We start from the raw sequence: 15255 nt of genomic DNA on the forward strand, positions 1-15255 counted from the left end.
TTTTATGGTGTGGTGGCTTTTGTCCTTGTCCTGGAGTGGTCAATTTTAGAGTGGTCACTAGTAAGAACTAGAACAGTACCACAAATATATGATTTTGTACTGATCTAAGACCTATGTCCTGGGGTCAATAGGAGTCTCCTTCATACTACTCTTTTCCATATCTCAGTTCCATTTTAGCTAGATATTCTGGGTTTTTTTTCCATTGGACAAGTAGCTCTGCCACAAGATGTTATTGGATTGCTGTTTTATTTGGTTGGGGTTTTGGTTTTTTTTGTTTTTAGAGGGAAGAGACAAACCCTTCTTAACCATGCTGCTCAGTTAAAGAGGCATAAGGAGAAGTCAAATTAGTCAGTATTTCTTAAATGCCTACTTTGTGGCAGTCACCATGTTAAGTGAGAGACAACATGTAGAGATGTGAATACAAAAAATAAAATTTAAAAAAACAGTTCTAACTTTCAAGAAGCTCAAAATGAATAGGAGTGATTCCCTTTCTCGAGCCATCATCAAGTACTAGGATGAATAACTTCTTGGAGCTTGCTCTTGTTTTTTAAAGTCACCAACCTTATGTTCTGAGAACAATTCCAGTTAGATTGTTCAAAGAACTTAACTCCTAAAAAGGAAAGAAATGCAACTACTTCCTTATGCTTCCTTTACATTGGTCAATCAACATCCAGAAGGAGCAAACACTTTTCAGAGTATAAACGAGTCACTTCAAGTTTCTGAAATGAATGAATTTTTACATCTCCAGGTACCTGCATTTTGTTTGCATCCAGTAATATCACTGAATGGGTTGTGGGAATAAATTAATAGACATCTCCTGACCAGTCTCTACATACTATAGCATGCAAATTCCGTGAGGGCAGGACCCAATTTGTTTTCATCTTCATAGCTTCAATGCTAACACAAAGTACCAGGTGTATAATAAATAATTGAAATGTTTGCTAATTTATTGTCCATTTCATAGAGTAATTGTATGAAAAGTGATTTATGAAATTTAAAGTGCTATATAAATATGAATATTATTATTTGTCCTACAAAAGTTTCACTGAGTCCTCATTATACCACCCTATGCTATCATTATATCCATGACATTTATGAATGTACAGATTTCATTCTTGGTTATCTTTCTGCTATTCATGAAAGGAGCAGTTGATCTCATAATATTTCTAGTCAGGTTGTTATTGCTATGTACCTTATTGACTATGTAAAATCTGGATCTTGTAGAATTCTGTAATGTAGTTCATCTTTTTTCTTTTAAAAAAAAAGGTGGGAAAAAGAAACACATCAGAAAATTATTCAGAAAAAAGAAGAAAAAATTTATCTGTCCTAAAGAAAAAAGCATGACTATAGAAATATAACTCCCTCCAAAATTATTCTCATAGAAATATAAAGGTGTTTACACAACTTTTCTTGCTATTTGATTTCTATTTCCTGCTTTTGTTTCATTTTTAAAATACTTCTTATTGATAATAACTGTTTTTGTGTTCCATTTCTGTATATTTTTTATGTGCCAGAGAAGAACAAATAGATATCAGTAAGTAGCTGGAAATATACACTATTTAGCCAGGTCAGAGATTTAAATCTATATCCAAATGCAGTTTTTTTTTCCATAATGGAAGGCTCCTTGTATTATATGTAGGTGAAAATCTTATAATTATAATTCATATTAACAGTGAGAAAGAGAGACAGATTAGAAACATTTCACTGTTAGGTTAAAAAAATGAGTCATAATTGTATAATGAACTAGGTGTCTTAAGGTTTCAGGTACTTCAGAAAAATCTTTTAGCTCTAATCAGGGATAGGGTAGGAGCAGGGACAAAAAATAGGGTCATACCTCTGGGTCACCTAGTCTGTTGTGAAAAGAGCTTCTGAGAAGAACCTACTCCTCCCCTTTCCCTTGTAAATGAGAGAAAAAAAAGAAAGGCCAATGGTTTAGCTTAACTTTGCTCCACAGTGACACCTGCTGATTACATTTACCACATCACTAACACACTTCAAGTACAGAGAACTCATGACCTTACAAAGCAACCTAATTCATCAATGGAGAGGTGCCATGGCATAGAAGAAATAGCCCAGGAATTAAGATACAGGAGACTAGGTTCACATTCCATCCCTAATACTTGTTAGCTATTGAACTTAGATAAAATACTTCATGTATCTGAGCATCAATCTTATCTGTAAAATAAGGATCAAAATGTCTGCATCTCTTAATTAAGGATTTTCCAGATTAACAATCTCCCTATTGAGAATCCACCTGCCTTAGGTGAGGAGGTCATTTTAAAATATTTTCCAGTAGACTTTTTGGGAGGTACTGGTAGTTAAATGGTTGAACCTGAAGAGAATTCAATTCGACAATGATTTATTAAATGACTGCTCCAGGCAAAGCAGTATGCTACCTAGGCATTGGAGATACAAATTATAAAGAAGGAAACCATTTAGGTTATGTTCTTATATAAGACACAGCAAGTACAAATATACAAAATAAATAAAAAGAGGCTACTCCTTATGCCTAGAGTGCTCTCCCTCTTCTGCTCCCACTATTGACTTCCCTGGCTTCCTTTAAGTTCCAACTAAAATCCCACCTTCTACAGGAAATCTTCCCTAACTCTTCTTAATTACAGTGCTATCTATTCTGTTTATAGCTTGCTTTGTTTGCATGCAGTCTCTCTCATTAGACTGTAAGCTCCTTGAGGGCAAGGATTGTCATTTGCCTCTTTTTAAAATTCTAATACTTAATGTAGTACCTAGTACTTAGGAAACACTTAATAAATGTTCATTGAACTCTATAGTTAGAGTAAGAGGGCACTAGCACCTGGAGGAATGGAAGAGGAGGAGAAGGTGGTATTTCACCTTCATCTTGCAAAAGATAGGGATGCTATTTAAGTGGATCCCTCATGTACAATTTGTCTGATTGTTCACTCTCCTTAATGATTGTGTGTAAATTCGTGGGAGAGTATGTCCTAGATTTCTATGTATTATATTCTATTTATTAATTATATTCTATTATATATATTCTATTTATTATAAATCTTCTTACCTTGTCATTTTATTAAATGCTTTTTCTTCAAATTAATTGTGCTCTCTGGTTGACTAGAAGCAAAAAAAAAAATTAGAAAAATCAGTAAGGTTTTATGAGTTATTATTTTGAGTGAATATGGACCCAAAGAGCTCCTTAAATCCAAATAACTTTTCTGGAAAAAAAAAGACATCTGAGAAGGAGGTGCCATAGGAGTTACATATATACAAAAGATATACACACTAAGTACAAGTAATTTGTGGGGAAAGCTACCAGTAATTTGTGAGGAAAAGGCAAGATGGGGATCAGAAAATGTTTTGCACAAAAGGTGATGGTTTAGCTGAATTTTGAAGAAAAGCAGAAATTCTAAGAGAGGTGATAAAGTGCATTTCAACTATGGGGAGCAACTGATGAAAAGGAATGAAAATAAGAGATGGAGTGTCATTTGGGAGGAATATAGGGAGGTTAGTTTAGCTGAATCATAGACATTATGACAAGAAATAATGAATAATAAAGCTTAAATATAAGTTGGAGTCAGGCTCTGAAGGGATTTAAATGACAAAAAGAGAAATTTCCATTTGAACACAATTATAATGTAGAGTCAATGGAGTTTATTGAGTAGGGAAATAACTTGGTCAGACATGTAAATAAGGAAAATCACTTCAGCAGCTGTGCAGAGAATATGAGTTAGAGAGAGGAAAGAAAAGACTTCAGACAGGAAGACCAATAAGGAAACTATTGAAATAGTTGAGGCATATGGTAATGAGAATCTTTACCATTTGATTATAATCTCCTTGAGGACAAGGACTCTCTTTTGCCTGTTTTTGTATTCCCAGTACCTAGCACAGTGTCTAACTTAATAAATCTTCATTGAATTTAATTAAATCAGAGATTGGCCATGTGAATAGAAGAAAGGGTCAAATGAGAGAGAAGGGAAGTTAAAAACAAGATTTAGCAAATGATCTGAGGGAAAGTTGAAGATGGCATTTGTGTATAGAACTTCTATAATTGTAAGAATAATTACCATCATCATTCTTAATGTCAGAAAACATATAGGATAATTTCATGTGCAGGTCTGAGAGGTCAATTTTGGTCTCTAAAAGTAAATTCCTCTTCAGCATATGCTTCAAAGAATTTTGTCTAGAAGTTTGTAGTGAAGTTTCCAATTTGGAAGAATACTTTTGAGAATAAGTGTACACAAGTGCATAGATTTAGAGTTAGAAGGTTATATCTAGTTCATTCCCATCATTTTTGTATATGAATCAAAAATGTTTTATTGAAGGAAATTATATTTTAGTTAAATCCCTGAAAATCCTCATTTCAAGGATAGTTGCCTGCTTTATTTTCTTCAAATAGATTCCTCAATGATCCTATCAAGAAGAGAACAATGTCCAGGAGTGAAGAGAAGTAGCAATAATAATAATAATAATAATATTGAATAAACATTTATTAAGCACCTACTATATGACAGGCTCCTAAGAAACCTACAATCTAATGGAGGAAGAAAATATACAAAAGAAAGTTGAAAAGTTGGGGGTGGGAATGTGAAGGTGCCCAAGTAAGGTAGAGAAGTTAAAAAAAGCCAAAAATAAGTACAATCATGGGTGTCTGGTGGGAAGGGGAGGTGACATCTGAGGAGATTTCAGTTCAGTTCCTTTCATTAAATGGATGACTCTATGACTCCAATCTCAGAAAAGTAAGGGATACTGATGATGTGTAAGTAATAAGAATAATGAGATCTTTTAAGATGATGAGATTTCCCAAGTTGAGTTTGCTGGGGGCATGGTAAAGGAATGAATTTCTGAATGAATCTTACTGAGTGATGTCTATTCCACACTAATATACCATAATTTGTTCAGTCATTTCCCAATTGATGGGTTCCCAGCTTTCTCAGTATCTCCCCTATGAGGCTTTTCCATGGAGGTGCTAACCGCCTCCCATGTTTGTTCACAAGTTCCTTCAAATTCAGATTGTTGGGCACGTTCCCTAAGTGTCTTTATAATATCACCCCTATGGTTTTAATTTTTTCAGAAATTTTCTTCTTTGATATCAAGTCCTTTTTCCTTATAGTGTGCTTCACAAGCTAGTGGGGAGAGATGAGATGTGATGATGGTGGGTTCAGATCCAAAAAGTATAACTAAAAGGGTTATGCCACCAGTGTGGCAAGTCATCTATCTTCATTGTCTAAAAAGTTATGACATCTGAAAACTTGCTGAAGGTCTGGGATTCAGTATTTTCACAGAGCCCTGGGAAGCCTTCATCTCCCTCCAGGAAGAAGAATAGAGCCAAACTAAACTTCTTCAAATTTCATTAAAAACTCCAACTTGGTCATAGTGGTTTGGAGGGAACTAGGCAAAGAGAAAGTCAATGTGCATGAAATTTTCAAGAGTTCAAACTGCCAACTCAGTCTTACTTAATTCTCATATCATCTTCCCATTTTATTAAATACCTCAAATTTAATAAAATTTAAAGGACTTATTAAAATCTCCCTGAGACTTGTATCAAAAGGAAGGGCTTTCCTAAAGAGGCTCCATCTTAGTCTCTGTTTTTCTTTTTTTCCTTTTCCCTTGTCCTCACCTATGCTTGAAAACGACCCCCTCAATTTTATAAGAATCCATAACAACATGTGGGTAGGGTTTGGTTGAGTGCACATTATACAGTGAAACTAAATATGGTTTCTCCAAACAAAGACTCATCATATGGTCAACAGCTGTGACTTACAAATGCCCTTCTATATAATCCGGAAAGTCAAAAAAGTCACCCAGATCCTGCATTCCCATAATGATCACAAATTGGCAACACAGAGCTAACAGAGGAAAGGATGGTTGGAGTATTCTGAAAACCAAAATGTCCCCAAACTAGGTACTAATCAAAAATGTACTTAAGAAGACAAAAGTTCACAAAAGAACAATAAGATTAACTCATTCTAAGCTTTCCAGTTTTCTCTGATTTCAGGACATAAATTTTCTGTATGGTCTACAGTTGCTCAATCCAATGAACACTTATCAAATAACTTATCAAATAACTACCATCTCTACCCTTACCAGTGAGGTTGCAGATCTGTCATCCGTTTTAAGTATTGCGTAAGACCCTGTGCTAGGATCCATAATATATACCCTGCTCTCAAGTAGTTTACAATTTAATGGGAGGGAGAACCAAGTGCCTAAGAAATCATAATATGGAAGTAAATATAATAAATGCTAAGGAAAAGTCCATATATTGCTCTATGAGAAATTAAAGGAAGTAGAGATTGTAGTGATAGTGGGAGAGAATATCAAAGCAGCATCTAAATTGATTATTGAAAGAAGAGAAAGACTTCAATAAGAAAAGATTGGGGTAGATTCCATTCCCAAGCATGGAAACAGTATGAGTAAATACATGGAGACAGACACATAAAATTGGATATATGGGTTGGGGCTAGATTTTGGAGAATCTTGAATTTGGAGATAAGGAATTTTTTTTTTACCTTAAATACTAGTCAGTATGATAGAAGACCATACATGATTTTGGACAAGTCACTAAAGTTTAGATCCCAATTTCCTCATCAGTAAAATTAAGAGACTGTAGGACTGACTGAAGATTACTGATCAGATACAAATTGGACTAAATGTCCTTTGAAGTTCTTTCCCAATTTGAAATGTTCAACATTAGATAACTTATAGGGTTCCTTCCAGCTCCAAATTCTACAAAATCAATAGAAAGCCACAGAAAATTTTTGAGTAGCAAAATGAAATGATCCAAGGTGAAAAGATTGTATGAACAGTTAACTAGAAAAAATAGCCTGGAGAGAGGAGTACAAATTAGAAAGCTTTTAAAAGAAGTTATTAGGTTTACTAATACAGAAAAATCTTTGACTTCACAGACCAAATCTTTTTCTTATCCCTGGGCAGCCTTGGTTTGGTAATTCTTGTAACATTTCATACATTTCATTTTTGCTATTATAGCTATTTTGTGATCTCTGATGTTACTACTGTAATTGTTTTGGGGTACCACAAACCATGCATATATAAATTACAAACTTCATAAATGTGTGTGTGTGTTCTGACTGCAACACCCATTAGCTATTCTTTTCTCTCTTTCCCTCTCCTTGAGCCTCCCAATTCAACAATAACTCTACAATGGCATCAAAGTATTAAAGTGAAAGGAAGAGTCAATTGAAAGGGTAAACTTCATTGTATTATTTTAAGAAATTGCCACCCCAACCTTCAATGACCATCACCCTGATCAGTCACCAGCCATCAACATCAAGGCAAGACCCTCCAACAGCAAAATGATTATGATTAGCTGAAGGCTCAGATGATGGTTAGCATTTTTAGCAATAAAATATTTTCAATTAAGGCATATATGTTGGGTATTTTAGACATAATACTATTACACACTTAATAGACTACAGTATGGTGTAAACATAACCCTTAAATACAATGGAACTAAAAATATTGTGTGACTTCCTTTTTTTATGTAGTGGTAGATTTTCTTTATAGTGGTAGCCTGAAATTGAATCCACAATATCTCGGAGATATACCTCTCCTAATTTCCAAGAACAACCCCTTCCAAATGGGAAGAAGGGAAACTCTTAGATAGCACCTACTATGTTCTAGGCTCTAATCTAAACACTTTACAAATATTACCTTATTTGGACCAATAACAATTCAAGGTAGTAGCGGCTGTTATTATCCCCATTTTACAGCTGAAGAAACTGAGGAGAAATGGAGGTGACATAACTTGATCAGGGTCATATAACTAGTAAGGACCTGAGGCCACAATTGAACTCAGGTCTTCCTGATTCCAGGCTCAGTAGTCTCTCCATTTCAAGATCATAAGAATTCACTTATGAGGTCATAGTCTGAAGAGCTAGAGCAGACTGGGGACCTCCCTGGTTGCATCTCTTTCCTGTCTTTCCATGTTCAGTTTTGAAAGGATCAGTTCTCTCTCTACCAATCTATCATCATTTCTTTGTCTTGGCTTGGTTCACTTGGCTTTCCTCTAAATGTGCCAAATAAAAAAAGTTGTTGTTTTCAGCACTGACTAATTCATGTGATCTTCATGCAGAGTTCCTTTAAAAGTTTTATCTATGGACTCCAATAGAGGAATTATTGTGAAGAGAGAAAAAAAAATTATGCTAAATTTCTCCTCATTTCTTCTATCACAATAGTACTCATTCTTTATTTTTAATTAAAAATTGTGTTCCATAGTTTCGTTGTTCAGATCCTCTACCTCATTCACTGGATTTGATTCTAAAAGATTTTCATTGGTTTCTAATAATCAAATCCAACCTTAATACCAGAAGTTTCTTTTCATTGGGAACTTTGGGATGTGAGATTGTATTTGAATACCAGTATCAGAAAGGAGCCGAGAAACACTGTGATAATAATAGCATTATACATAGTACTATGGCACAGACTTGCTAGCCTTCCAAAGTTGTTAAAAATAAGACTTCTATGGTGAATCATTAGAGGCAAGGATGGTGGAGGAATCTGGTTCTGTGATTTCATTGCTACAAAGAATTCCCAGGTTTTAAGTACAAAAACATGGCTTTAGAATCCTGAGGAAACTTCAAGACTATTTGATCCAACTCACTTGTTTTATAAATGGGGAAACAGAGGTATAGCCAGGTGAAAGGATAATAAATGTTAGGCTGGGATTCAAGCCAAGGTCCTATTACTCTACATCCAGGACCATTCCTAAGAAAGAGCTGCTGCTTAACTCCCTCTACCATTGCTGTTTGTTCACTATTCTGAAATTTGTAATTTTATTTTATTTTTATTACATAAATATTTTATTTGTTTTCCAATTATATGTAATAGTAGTTTCTACCTATCTGAAATTTGCAATTTTATTTTTATTATATAAATATTTTATTTGTTTTCCAATTATATACAATAGCAGTTTCTTCCTATCTGAAATTTGCAATTTTAGAAAGTTGTCTCAAACACTAAGAGGCTAAGTGGCTTTCTGGGTCACACAGCATTTATGTGTCAGAGTCCAGACTGAAAATCTAACTTCCTTCCTTAGTTCTAGACCAGTTTTCTATGCACAATAAAATATTGATCTCTTGAGTGCTCTAAGGTTTGTTAATCACTTTAAAGACATTATCTCAACTGATCTTTGTGGCAAGCTTGCATTTCCAGAGTGTTTAACAGTTTAAAAAGTGCTTTCCTAAAAAATCCAGTAAAGTAGATAGTTATTTCTTTATTACAAATAAGGAAGTGGAAGTTCAAAGACACTAAATTATTTTTCTAGAGTCATACAGCTGGAGAGAGTCAGCAGCAGGACTTGAACTCTGGCTTTCTCAATCTAGGGATCATGTCACTAGAAACTTATTTGGAAGTATAAGTTCTGGTCTGTTAATTTAAAAACAGTCATATAATTTTAAACTACATAAAGTATGAGAGGTTGATAGAGATTTTAAGAAGAAATAAAAATAAGGAAGAGGAGGACAATGTATGAAAGAGAGAATGCAGAGTTTGGGGTTTTTTTAGGGAAAAGAGATTTTTGACTACTGCTTCTTTCTCCTAGTGAGCCATCAGGGAAGAAGTCTGATACTTTGTTTAAAATGCAGCTCAATTTAGGTAGGGGCATGGGCTGCCCTTAAGGATCCCTTGGGAGAAGTGTGTATGTGTATGGGGGAAGTGTAGCTGCATTTGGAAAGAATATGTATACATAGTTTTTTCCACAGTATGTTGGCCACAGCCTCAGGCCTGCAATGTGGCATTAAAAAAAAAAAGTATTCAAGGCCGCTATACACAAAGAGTCATCCTGGATACCCCTCTGCCTTATTTCTTTCTTTATACATGTCAAACATTCCTAGTTCTCATCAAAGAAAAAGAATAGATTTATAGACAGGTTAGATAACAAATTGATATCTGCATATACCAAGCACATATACACATATGGATAAAGAGCCAGAGGAATTGTGGTTTCATAGAATGAAACTATCTGGGGATTCAGGAGACACAGATTCTTATCCCACCTTTGCCCGGTATGGGTTACCTTTAGTAAGTCAATTATCTCTGTTTGAGTCTTAGTTTCCTTTGCTAAATGAAGATGTTGGCTTATTTACAAGGTCATATTCAGCTCATATTTTATAATTCTATAAAGTATTAACTCATAATATGTAGTTTTGAATACAATATTCTAAAAGGGCAAACTTTTGGAACCTGGATACAACAAAGAGTGTGTGCCTCACACATCTGAAACTTGAAATTTTGTAATTAATTTGATTAACTGGATATTTCTATACAGGATTAAATTTGAGGAGAAATGTATTTCCATGTATCTAGACCTTTACTTGGTATAAATAGAAGGATGGTAGCCAACAGTAGAGAGGAGAAAGAGCTACACAATCCTATTTATTTTATCCATGAAGGAGAATAATTGTTGATTTAAGAAAGATAGTTAAGTAACAATGGCTTGCTAACAGGTTTGTTGGAGATATACTGTGCATGATCATGCTTAATCTCAAAGAGCTTGATTCTTCTGTCCACCTGTATTCATGCTAATAGATTGGAGTCTCAGAAAAGTGTTCTCTTCAAGGCCTCTCCAATGGTTCTAGAGAAAAAGGTTGTACTCTTTTCACCGTTTCTGAGCCCCCATTGATGTGCTTCCTATTGCCAAATCAGCCAACTGATTTGATTAATTCTTAACAAAAGCAACTATTCAAAAAGTAAAGCAAGAATAATAATGTGGAATATTTTGTTTATAAACCTAGGATATTCTCTCTTATCAGCATACAGGGTCCAGGAAGAAACAAAGTACAAGGTAGGGATGCATTCATGTATAAACATATATTGTCAAGGCAATTCACAACTCTAATTTAATGTTCATTCTCATTCTTGGGAAATGTCTTTGCAATCTTCACTGATGGGCAGTTGTTAGATGGGTGTCTCTATTGCTAAACAGGACTGCTGCTTAGATGTGCTGGATTGTTTCAATGAAAGTTTCCTCTGTTGATGCTCTAGTGCTGTTAGGCGTGCCTTCTTTCTTGGCTGTTTCACTATTCATCCAGACTATTCAGTCTCCTGCTCCTGGGACAGGTTGCTCAGTACTACCAGAAGATAAATCCACTCTTTCACAACTAAGCTGCTCCAGTGCTGAACCAGACCTATTTCCTGCCTTGATAGTGTTTTTCATTTTCAGAAAAGACAAAATATTTATTTGCTTAAGATTTGTAGAAGTTTCTCCAATTCAGCTCATGCAACAAGAAGAAGGATTTCTTCTTTCTAGACAACTTATAGCAGGGTAGAAAGTTCTCCACTGTCTTTTAAGCAACCAACTTTTCCAAGCAGTACAGCGGGTCCCAGAAGTTGTCATACAAAGTATTGCTTTTGTTTCCTATAGTTCTGAGATTTTTTTTTTAGATCAAGTCTATATAGTTCAGGAAATGCTCATCTTTTGGTGCCAAGACATACCAGGCAATGAGTGTCCAATAGTCCAAAAATCAGAAAACGGCAATGAATTTTAGGGTTCCCCCAACTTCAAAGGGAGCTCCAAAGTTCTCTTATTGGATACCTACAAGTAGACAGAAAATAGACAGGGCATAGAAACCAATATTCACTTTGCTTAAGTTCATTGTCTCTGAGAGATACTTTCTTATTGTTTTTCATATGAAGTCTCTCATTTGTCTTTGCTTTGGTCCTCTTTCAATTAGTAAAAAAATTTCAATCAGTAAAATTAGGGAGTATCAGAAGAATTAGGTTTTTTGGGGAAATGTTTGTACTTCTATCTTGCTAAATCTGTGAAGGAAATTTCCTTTTGTGAAAGCTAATTGCACCCCATTCCTGGTATGTAATAGTGGGGGAAGCATACTTGAAATGGAGGTGGGGGGCTTGAGTCAATAGAATTAGAGAAGAGATTCTTCAACCCTCAGGGATACCCCTAAAACTGTGATGGAGATGTAATTTGGTTTTAATTTCATGTAATATGACAAATTTAGCATAGAGTCTGGCACACAACAGACTCAATAAATGTCTGACTGACTGATATGGTCATTTGTTTGGACTGAAATAAGGTAAAATAAACAAAACCAAAAGGAATAATATAGACTATGACTACAACAGTAAAAATGAAAAAAAATCCTTAAAATGAAGTTGAACTCTAATATTTGAAAAATAATATTTGAAAAACCAATGAAAATCTCAGAAAACTGATGAACAAATTATGCGTTCCCCTTTCAAGAAAGAGGCAAAGGATTACTAGTAGAGTATATTTTATAAGATATAGTCATTATATTAGAAGTTTTTGCTTTATTGTCCTTGCCAGAAGGAAAGTTCTAATATGAAGAGGGGGGCTTATGATTTATGAAAAACATACTTTTTATTATTATAAGCAACATGTAATGAAACATGAACAGTTTCCTTTACAAAGAACAGAAAAAGAGTGCTGCTTAGGAAAACAAAAATCTTCACTATGTATATAGTGGGTATTTTGAGTATATAGGTGGGTGTTTTGAGTTATGTGACACAGGTCTAGAGTTGAAGGTGTATGCTAACAGAAAAACTATCCTCCCTGAGAACCACCACCATTCTTCTTTCCCATTTCTCCTGCAAGTATGACCTTCCCTTAAGTCAACTCCCTTTTTAGCCCTCTTTTGGGATTGCGTGCTTATTGCCCTGAGAAAACAATGGGAATAAAACTGCCCCAATCTAACTGCCTCTAATGGAAGTATCCTCCTGCTGACCAATCCTCTTTTCTCCAAATGCCATTGTTTTCATTAAATTTTATGCAAGAGAACCATGAGGTCTGAATTCACATGACTTTTTACCCAATAATGCTAAATTTATTGCTGCATTTTGGGGGTTTTTGGTTTGTTTTTGCAAGGCAATGGGGTTGTGTTGCCTAAATTCATACAGTTATATAAGTGTCTCAGGTAGGATTTGAACTCAGGTCTTCCTGACTCCATGGCAAATATTCTATCTACTGTACCACCTAGCTGTCCCTGATGATAAGTTTATAAGAAATAACAATCAAAATTGTCTCATATAATTTAGTAGCTCCCGGTTCAACTCCTTCCCCCTCAATCAATCCAGAAGAGCATCTGTTCCCTGTCTTTTTCTTTCTCACTCTGTACAAAATGCCTCACTATCTGTCTCTTTTGAAACTCTTTATTCAGTAATAATAAAACACATAAATTATCAGCAGCTATTGTCCATCAAAACTTTATCTAAACTGGCAGTCAAACTAATTAAACAGAAATTTTAAACAAACTTGAAAAAACAGGAAACTTTAGACTTAACAAATGCTCTCTAAGAACAGAGGAATGGAAGGGAAGAAAAGATATGCATGTTAAGATCTTTTATCAGGTGTCTCTAAGAAAAAAGTCTAAAACAATCAATTTGTTCCAGTTATAAATTCAGGCCACTTCATCAAGCTACCAGGAAAAGACAGCATGGAACCCCATCTGTGACTCACAGTCACTAAACCCATTCACTCTAACTTCACATTTAAAAAAATAGAATTTATTAATATATATATATATATATATATATATATATATATATATATACATATAGCCACATGAAAAAAATAAATACATTAGTTTTGTAAGAAAATATACAATTTCGGGGTGGTTAGGTGGCGCAGTGAATAGAGCACCAGCCTTGGAGTCAGGAGTACCTAAATTCAAATCTGGCCTCAGAAACTTAATAATTACCTAGCTGTGTGGCCTTGGGCAAGCCACTTAACCCCACTGCCTTGAAAAATCTAAAAAACACACAAAAAAACAAGAAAATATACAATTTCCTTCCTTTTTTACCTCACATAATAGCCATCTTCCCCTACTATCCTTTTCTTTATGCCATGCTTGTGATGAAGTCATACCAAGTAAAATCCTACCATATGCAAGAGACTTCCATGCAACAGTGAACCTATCATCTCTTGCTGTGTCTTCAAATTATCATTTTTAATGAAATTATCTATTATTTTATAATTTATTCATTAACCTTTATATTCTTTAGGATCAAATTATTTAGTCTCCTTTTTCATTTTAATATTTTCTTTAACAATTCTTTATTAACAGCCAAGATGGTGGAGAGAAGACAGGCACAGTTCTAAAGTGTCCTGATCTTCCCCCATATATGATATGAAACAAACCTCTTAACAGAAATCCGATCAATAAGACCCAGAAAGAAAAGCCTAGAGAAAGAACGTCTACCTCAATATTTGTCTTCTGCAATCATGGGTGAGTCTGGGCACAGAGGGAGGACTCTGCCAGGAGCACAGGACAGGTGAGAGCCTGGGAGCCTGGATTAGCTGTGGATTAGCCTGATTAGTGGTGGGGCTGGAGCCTGGGAACTAAGGGCCCAAGAACCAGACCAGCTTGATCAGTGGCTAGGCTAGAGCCTGGTCAACCTCGAGGGCTTGGGTCAACTAGGGAGCAGAGGCATTGGTGTTGGCGCTGACCCTCGGGAGTTTGCCAGCAGGACTAGAGGGAGAGTTGTGGTGCAAGGGAGAGCTGCGAATATCATCATCCCGGGCTCATCTGGTCAGGAGGAGCTCAGAGTCCATACTTCCATTTCAGCTGAAGCCTCTTCCCAGATCAAACACAGACTTCCTCTGCCCCAAGCTAAGGCCAAGCAACAGAACCACCTCAGCTGACATCTGGGAGAGTGATCACCTCACCCCAGGACAGAGCCCACCATTGATCAAAGACAAAAGTATCTAACAGCTTCAATCACTCCCTCCAGGCCAAGGGAGAGGGCCTCAATCAAGGTCACAGACACTCCAGAGAAAGCAACCAGCACCCCTACTGGCCAGCTGGAGATATTACACTCAGTAAATAAAGCCTCTAGGGATCCCAACATCAAACCTCTGTGAACCAGCCCCTCCCCAACTCAAGGTCTTAGTAAAATGAAGAAAGGTCAGTGGAAAGGAGGGTCCATAGAAAAATTCTTGGAAGGAAAAGACCCTAACTCAGAGAGACCTAGAACCTCTGAGGAGAATATGATCTGGTCTCTAGCACAAAAAGACCTCCTTAAAGAAATAAGGAAGGAGTTTAAAAATAAATTGGAAAATTTGGGGAAAGAAACCCAAGAGAAGATTAGGTCTTCCTGAAAACACTGAAGAGGGGGAAAAAAAAGCCTAGAATTAATATTACAGGATTTGGTGATGGAAAATTCCTCTGATATCATAGAATCAGAGGGCAAAGTAGTTACTAAAAGAATACATCGATCCCCTCCAGAGAGAGATCCTAAAATGCAAACACCAAGGAATATTATAGCCAAATTCCAGAACTATCAGATGAA

The 15255-nt window shown here is 35.6% G+C and overlaps 1 long non-coding RNA gene across 1 annotated transcript; it reads right to left on the bottom strand.

Annotated features, from left to right (window-relative positions):
* Positions 1-1832: 1832 nt before the first annotated feature.
* LOC141518564 (uncharacterized) lies at positions 1833-7715 on the bottom strand. Its single transcript, XR_012477227.1, has 3 exons — positions 7645-7715; positions 3038-3090; positions 1833-1896 (listed from the first exon to the last, which is right to left on the bottom strand). It is a non-coding gene; the product is annotated as an uncharacterized LOC141518564 (long non-coding RNA).
* Positions 7716-15255: the final 7540 nt, after the last annotated feature.

Source organism: Macrotis lagotis, chromosome 1, assembly GCF_037893015.1.
Source record: "Macrotis lagotis isolate mMagLag1 chromosome 1, bilby.v1.9.chrom.fasta, whole genome shotgun sequence".
Lineage (NCBI taxonomy): Eukaryota > Metazoa > Chordata > Mammalia > Peramelemorphia > Peramelidae > Macrotis > Macrotis lagotis.